The sequence below is a fragment of the Bison bison genome, unplaced genomic scaffold, assembly GCF_000754665.1.
Source record: "Bison bison bison isolate TAMUID 2011002044 unplaced genomic scaffold, Bison_UMD1.0 scf7180017864057, whole genome shotgun sequence".
Taxonomy (NCBI): Eukaryota; Metazoa; Chordata; class Mammalia; order Artiodactyla; family Bovidae; genus Bison; species Bison bison.
Genome location: NW_011494629.1, coordinates 230,967 through 239,245, shown reverse-complemented (window position 1 = coordinate 239,245; position 8,279 = coordinate 230,967). Strand labels below are relative to the sequence as shown.

General features: G+C 46.6%; 1 protein-coding gene across 4 annotated transcripts in view; it reads right to left on the bottom strand.

The window, feature by feature from the left end:
* The window catches only part of SYK (spleen tyrosine kinase), a 75,621-nt gene extending 67,716 nt beyond the window's left edge, over positions 1-7,905 (bottom strand). For 3 of the 4 annotated variants that reach the window (XM_010835945.1, XM_010835947.1, XM_010835948.1), the window contains exon 1: positions 7,462-7,904. The gene's annotated coding sequence lies outside the window, so the exon portion shown is untranslated. Of the gene's footprint in view, positions 1-7,461 lie in introns of all 4 variants that reach the window. The other variant, XM_010835950.1, reaches the window with a different exon arrangement.
* Positions 7,906-8,279: the final 374 nt, after the last annotated feature.

Sequence of the window (8,279 nt, the reverse complement as noted above, 5' to 3'; positions counted from 1 at the left end):
ACAGACTTTCTCACACAAGGATGAGCGAAGCTCGAATTGAACCACAGACAATGATTCCTTACTTTAAATCCTGCCTAATCAGCTAAGGTTTCATCCTGCATTCAACGCCCTCGGAGGAGTTATCTCTAGAATAGAGACTATTTCATCACTGGGCTTTGATTCTGGCTGCCTCACCTAAGGAGCCCCATCAGCAGCCCCGCCTTGAGCCTACAGAAACGGATTCCTGGGATAGATGATGAACCCCTGGAATCCGACGAGCATCCTCCTGACTGTCTCGTTCCATTTCAGCAGCACTGTGCTCTGCACTTCTGACATGTTACAGTCTTCCCTTCCAACTAACCTCTCAAAGTCCATTTTCCCCAGTTCCAGCGCCAAGGCTGCCTGCACAACCTTTGCCCTTTACAATGCAATTAGCTTGGAAAATATCACTTGTGTAGTTCTAGCTTATCATACAGCAGTTTCATAGATTAAGAGGAATAGCCCATGCTTGTCATCATGAACACAATGTCTCAGATAAGATTAGCAAAGTTAAAAGAAAAAGTCACCCTTCTAGGAGCAGCCTGCGTGCAAGGTTAGGTACAGCCGCTCACACCCAGGATAGCAGCTACAAAAGCTGTTTAGAACCTACAACTCAGGTGGAAGGAAATTTTTTCCCTAGCAGAGAACACTCAGAGTGAATTCAGCATGAGAAAGGAGGGCTGGGATCTGCACTGCTTATCCACCTCAGCTTTTAAAACCTATTTTTTTCCTTGTCTGCATCTTGAAAGCCATTAGAATAGACATTTCATAAGGGTCAGTGTGTTTCTGTATTGTTTCCTGTTGCCTAGAACAGAAAGTGTTAGTCACTCAGTTGTGTCTGACTCTTTGTGACCCCATGGACTGTAGCCCACCAGGATCCTTTGTCCATGGAATTCTCCATACAAGAATACTAGAGTGGGTTTGCTTGCCACTAGAGGGATCTTTTCAGGGATCCTTCCAACCCAGGGATCAAACCTGAGTCTTCCACATTGCAGGCAGATTCTTTACCATCTGAGGCACCAGGGAAGCCCTGTCTAGAACAGAGACACCCCTAAAAATGGGCTTCCACCTTGCAAAGCTTGGTGGAAAATTAGAATGTATACGTGGCAGCCAGTCTCCATGATGGCTCCACAGATCCTTTCCAGCCCTCCTACCCTGACTGACGGCTGACTGCACAGTGATAATGTGTGATGCCTGAGGCTAGCCTATAAAGGCCTTTACAATTTTCCCGTCTCTGGATCACTCACCCTGGGGAAAAAGAAGTGACAGTGTTAGTCACTCAGTCGTGTCTGACTCTTTGGAACCCCACGGACTAGAGCCTGCCAAGCTCCTCTGTCCATGGAATTCTCCAGGCAAAAATATTTGAGTGGGTCGCCAATCCCCTCTCCAGGGGATCTTCCTGACCCAGGGATTGAACCCACACAGATTCTTTACCATCTGAGCCACCAGGGAAGTCCCAATCTGGGGAAAGCCAGATACCGAGTCATGAGGATGCTCAAGGAGCTCTTTGGGGAACTGAGACCTCCAGCCAACAGCCAGCATGGACTTGCCAGGAGGGAAAGCCATCTCAGAAGGGGGTCCTCCAGGCCCCGATGGGCTTTCAGACAATGCAGCACTTGTGACTGCAGCCTCACAGGAGACCATGAGCCAGGCCAGGCCACCTCAAAACCAGACCCACAGACACTGTGAGGGTTACTACATGATTATTGCTGTTTTAAGCTGCTAAGCTGAGGGAAATCTGTTGTAGAACAACAGATCACTAATACAGCATGTGGAATAGGGTCAGATGAGAGGAACAAAGCTGCTTCATAAATATTTGAATGACTTGTTGACGAACAAGGCCCCAGGTCTTGGACTGAGTGAGGGAAGTACCTAGAGGCTAGGTTCTGGCAGAGTCAGAATAAAACTTCCAGGTACTGAGGACGGAAGAGATGAACCCCTAAGGTCAGGAGGGAGGGAACTGAGATACACGTACCTAGTGAGTGCCCCTAGGAACTGCCACCCCAGTCTGTCTTCCTCTATCCCCACTTCTACACACTGAAGACCATCAGAGGCACTGACCCCAAGCCCTGCAAAGGCCTTGGTATCCAAGCCTGGAAACTGGGATCAGAGGCAGACCCTAAAGTTGAGAGTAAGTTACTGTCTCTGACAACATTGTAACTCACTCACTTTCATAGCATCCTTTCCTTCCCTTCTTCCTCCTCTCTCTATCATGTCAATATTGCTACCCTTGGCTCTATTCTCTTTTCATCCAATGCATGAAACAAACCATAGTTGACTGTCATTATTTGTGACTAGTTATGTTCTATGTTGGTGCTAGTGGTAAAGAACCCACCTGCCAATGCAGGAAATGTATGAGACACAAATTTGATCCCTGGGTTGGGAAGATCCTCTGGAGAAGGGAATGGCAACCTACTCCAGTATTTTTGCCTGCAGAATCCCATGGACAGAGGAGACTGGCAGGCTACAGTCTACAGAGTCGCAAAGAGTCAGACACGACTGAAGCAACTTAGCGTGCATATATATGTTCTATATGGGTGTTGTGAACAATGAATTTTCAAATGCTGAACTATTGCTCATACAGAAAGATTGGGTTGGGTTCTTTTGAGCCTCTGACCCATGATATTTTTGTCAACAGATCAATATATAATTTCACTTTATGTGTGTTCCTGTTTAAAGAAACTCATTTCGTATATATGATTGACATCAACAGCTCACTCATGGCCAACAACCCTATAATTTATGCCTGAGGGAAGCTTATCTAGTGTGTGTTTTCTCCATAAGTCACTTAATAGCCTTCTTGCCCTTAGAAATACCAGACAGCACTTCAGCACTATGCTTGGGGCCCTTTTAAACAACAACAACAAAAACACAAAAATATACAAAAAACATGGCACTAAAGAGACTATGGAAAGGATACCTGTTTGCAGGATGAGCTGAGACAAGAGGACAGAGTGACCCTTCATTCAACCTCAGCTGGGAACGACTTGAGTGACTCACATTTTTCTCTGTCCTGTGCATGTAGACCAATGACCACAAAATCAAAGTGAGTATTGATGTAGGGGTTGCAAATCTATTTTAGCAAGAAGGTGAATTTGTAAAAATGGAATCCATGAATAATGAGGATCGGCTATGTGTGACTCTCCTCCACTCTCTCCCACTTGCCCCGAAGAGCCTCCACTTCATGGGTAGAAACACAATGATGCCTTGGTATAAGGGATTTGCTGGTAGCTCAGTGGTAAAGAATCTGCATGTAATGTGGCAGACTCAGGTTTGATCCCTGGGTCAGGAAGATCCTCTGGCGTAGGAAATGGCAACTCATTCCAATATTCTTGCCTAGGAAATCAAATGGACAGAGGAGCCTGGTGGGTTGCAGTCCTTGGGATCGCAAGAGTGAGATATGACTTAGTGCATAAACAGTAGCAACATAAGATTGTGTACTTAAATGTATTATTCTTATTTTCTAAATCTGTGTTCATTTCAGTGCTTTTAAACTTGGTGTAGAACTAGAAGAGGTAGCCTACGTCTTTGTAATTTAAAAAATTTTAATTTTATCTTTTAGAGTGTGGAATATTTTTATTGATCATAATGTCTATCTTAATCATAGATTCCATTAAAAAAATCCCAGTATTTTAGTGCTAAAAATTTCAGTTACAAATTGATCGTTTGCTTATTTGTATTTTTTTTCTTTTTCCCCCTCATATTTTAAATTTTTATTGTATATTTTAGTATTGTTGATGAACAATATTATATTAGTTTCAAGTGTGCAGCAAAGTAATTCAGTTATACATATGCATGTGTCTATTCTTTTTCAAGTTCTTTTTAAAAAACCCCATCTGCCCTGGTTATCACCAGCCCTGACCTGCACTTCACGGCTTTTTTTAAGACCCATCAAACCATGGCTACTGCAGGTGCTGCCCCTGACTAAGCGTTCAGCCCTTTCTACTTCCTGTGGAGAACCTTAGCACATTAAAGGTAGGCTGATTTCTCATCATAGGGTCAGTTTCCCCTTATAATATGGACGGAGGTGACAGTGCCAACAGTTAATGGTGCTCTGGGGGACACCATCTAGGGACAATTTCTGTCATAGCCCTACCACGGAGGGGAACAAAATCAGGAAGATGGAAAAAGATATCTTGCTCAACGCCACACAGGCACCTCAATGCAAAGCAACCCTGATAAAATTGGCCTGGGAATTCCCTCTGCAGCTTCAAGCTGAGAAAATTAAGTACTTGGACTTGGGTAAAAGGCAAAACCGCATCTGTAGGTTTGATTAATTTTCATAAGTAAGAGGACAGAGCTTGGCCCGGGGGGAAGAAGAGTTCTTCCTGGGCCAGTCAGGCTCTGGCTGATGAGTTATGAGAAATGATCAGGCAAAGGGAGACGCAGGGGGACCATCCCAAACAACACCAGCAGATGACTGCACTCCATCAGTCTGCAAAGGGCTCTGGGCACTACCTTCTGCAATAGGATTTGGCTGCAATTAAAAAAAAAAACAAAACAAAAAAAAACAGGTGAACAGACCTGCGGCTGCAACACGGAGAAACAGAACCCAAGTCCCCAGCCTGAGCTGGCCCCATATCCGTCCAGTTTCCTGAGTGATACCAGCTGGCCTTCTGGGAGACCACCCTGCAGGGCTGTCCCCAGGCCCTCTGAGGCCTGCTGGGCTGGTTACACTGCCTCAGACCGGGTCTCCCAAGGCAGAGGCATACTTTACAACTTCTGCCGAGTGGTCCCTGTTCTGCATTTGTGGTAAAGCACAGAGATTCTTAGATACAGAGACACGCATTTAAGACACAGAAAGTAAGTCTGAGGCTGGAGAGAACACTGTTACACTGATATTTAGAAGAGATTAGATGTTCCAATACTTGAAAATGTTATCCAAACTTTCAAAACCAAGTTCTTTTGCCTTGCCTTCAAAACCCTGAAGGTGCTGAAAATGCATCAAGGAAATACTGATGTATCTCAGCCAACATCTGGATTTTCAGGCTCCACAAAGATGTTCAAGAACTTCTTTATTATATCCACCCAATACTGCCTCAACATGATTAACACAAATCACAGATACAATCAATGCCTACAGAAACGTTAACACTTAACATAAACATTAACTCTCAATATGCTGCTGCTGCTGCTAAGTCGCTTCAGTCGTGTCGGACTCTGTGCGACCCCATAGACGGCAGCCCACCAGGCTCCCCCGTCCCTGGGATTCTCCAGGAAAGAACACTGGAGTGGGTTGCCATTTCCTTCTCCAGTGCAGGAAAGTAAAAAGTGAAAGTGAAGTCGCTCAGTCATGTCCGACTCTTCGTGACCCCATGGACCGCAGCCTACCAGGCTCCTCCGTCCATAGGATTTTCCAGGCAAGAGTACTGGAGTGGGGTGCCATTGCCTTCTCTAACTCTCAATATATTTGGTTACAAATAAGCAACCAGCCCACCATTGTGAATTTAATTTCAAAATATGAATCATTTATTCATTTAGGATGTTTGTTGGGCATCTTCTATGTGCAGTTCATTTTGTTGAGGACCCCATGGAATAAGAAGGGGACTTCCCTGCCTCCAGACAATGAGCAAGCAGAAGTGGCTCATGGGTGGTGGAATCTTCTCCAGGGGCCCTGCTTCCATCCCCAGGACTGTGAAGACCCTGATTCTCTACTGTCTACACTTCTCCTCGCTTCCCAGTGTGACTGGCCAGAGTCACTACAGATGTAACTTCTTGGTGGAAATTCACTATACTGTGCATTTGAGGCTCAGCCCTGGAAATGGGATCCCCGACCCAGCTTGGGCCCAGAGACACAGCGTACAGAAAGCAAGTCTGGATTTTAAATAACTTCCTGGCAATTTTCAAGCACTTTCTTATTTGAGAACCTCTGCCATAATCCAATATTTCATTCCCCAAGTGGAGCTGGTAGAGAGAAAAGGGAATTGAGCTGTCTCCCTCCAGGATGTAGGGAAGAAGGGAGTCTGGAGATGGGGTGAAACTGGGCTGCCTGCTGCCACAGCTGGGAAGGGAACCAGGGAAGAAGTTTAAAGTCCCCCACACTGTGCCTGCTGACCTCAAGGCATGAAAATCCAGCTCCAACTCCCTTAGGGAGGGAAGGTTATCCAGACACTCCTCTGCCAGGGCACTGGGTCAGAGGCATGCTCGTCATGAAGCTGGATTTATGCACAAGGATTCAGTTGTCAAAAGTGAGCTAGACTTAGTGAAGAATCAGTGAGCACAGGAACACATCCAAGTGGTCACTAGTGATGCCCTCTCATGCTCTCTTGGGGTTGTTGACTGTGGGCTGAAGCCTGGGTCAACCCAGAGTGGTTCCTAGGACATCTCCCCACCTCCAACCCCCACCATGGACCTCACTCAACCATTGTGTCCTGAAAACCACCTGGTCACCCACTCTGCTCTTGGGAAATTTAAAAACAACAGATAAAGTCATAGATGAGAGAATTCACATTGTTGGTGGCTGATACCCCTCACTGCCCTTCTCTTCCTTTGGGCATATCCCACAGGAAATTTGAACAGGTGGTAAAATTACTGAGTTTTCCCTGATCCTGATCCAGATGACCCTCCAAGACCCCTTCCCACTCAGAGAACGTCTGGACCTGTTGGCAAAGCCATGGTTATCTCACAGTGACTTGGCCTGTCCTGTCCCCTCTGGCGGTACCTGGAGAAGGTTTTTAGCTTCTGAGCACTATTTTACCTTCCTGTACCCCCACCTCATCCACACGATATTCACAGGGACCTGCAGCTGCTGGAGAAACCAGACCACATTTAAATCAAGGGGCACAGTGGTAAAGAATTCACTTGCCAATGTAGGAGAATCAAGAGACAAGGGTTCAATCCCTGGGTCAGGAAGATCCCCTGGAGGAGGAAATGGCAACCCACTCCAGTATTTTTTCTTGGAAAATCTCATGGACAGAAGAGCCTGGAAGGCTACAGTCCATGGGGTTGCAAAGATTCAGACATGACTGAGCACACACACATAGACACACAAATGAAAGGATCACAACTACTAAAAGTTTTCCTAGGCATACATGAAAAATTGCCATCCCTTTTTTCCTGGTAAGTGAAAGAATAATTATGGGTGATTCATGATGGCAAAATACTATAGAAACATATGACGGTATCCTTAGATGTCATAAACCTGTGGCATAAATATATCCAGTGCTTACATAGCTGGCAAAGGGTTCTATGAAAGAGAGAGATGGTCTGACTACACAGTAACTATAGGCAAGAAGTAGGATGGCAAAGACCAGAGTCCTGCTCTTCTGGGTGTGCGTTCAGTGGGAGAAGACTGCCTGCACAGGGCAGAGAACACACAGCGCACGAGCACAGACACGAACTCCCTGAAATACGAGTGCACCACCCTTCCTGTGGGCAGTCACAGAGGGGAGAGCTCCAAGGTCACCATTCTGGATTTACTTGATTCCCACGAATCTGACCTACCTTCCTTTTCTGGATTCAAGTGCAGGTCTGCAGTTAGAAGCCCAGGACAGCACGGAGCATGGAAAGTGAAAAAGCCCAAGACGGAGAGACGTATTTAAAGGGGAAACAGCAGATATGGAGAGAAAGCAGAAGACAAGCCTTACCAACTGGAGTCCTTCCTGTCTGCGCTGTGTCTGCAATTAGGGAAGTGGGCCTTCTCCTCCCATTTCAGCGAACCAGCCAGAAAGCAGAAGTGCAGATCCCCACGCAACTGGCCTTGTTCACTTGCACAAATGGACCCCCCAGGGACGTGGAACCCACCAGAACAGAGCGCGCCAATGGCTTAGCCTGCTTGTGTTGAGCCAGTCAGGAAATTCACTCTCCCGAGGGTTCTTACTGAAGGAACTATGTCCTGAAGTGCTAGGTGTGTGTTAGTGTTAGTCACTCAGTTGTGTCTGACTCTTTGTGACCCCAAGGGCTGTAGCCCACCAGGCTCATCTGTGCATGGGGATTCTCCAGGCAAGAATACTGGAGTAGATACTGCTGCTGCTGCTGATTAGTCACGTCAGTCGTGTCCAACTCTGTGTGACCCTATGGAGGCAGCCTGCCAGGCTCTTCTGTCCACGGGATTCTCCAGGCAAGGGTACCAGAGTGGGTTGCCATGCCCTCCTCCAGGGGATCTTCCAGACCCAGGAATTGAAGCAGGGTCTGCTGCATTACAGGCAGATTCTTTATGCTGAGCCACCGGGGAAGCCCACTAGGGTGGATAGCCAGTCCCTTATCCAGGGGATCTTCCTGACTCAGGGATTAAACCTGGGCCTCCTGCATTGCAGGATGGT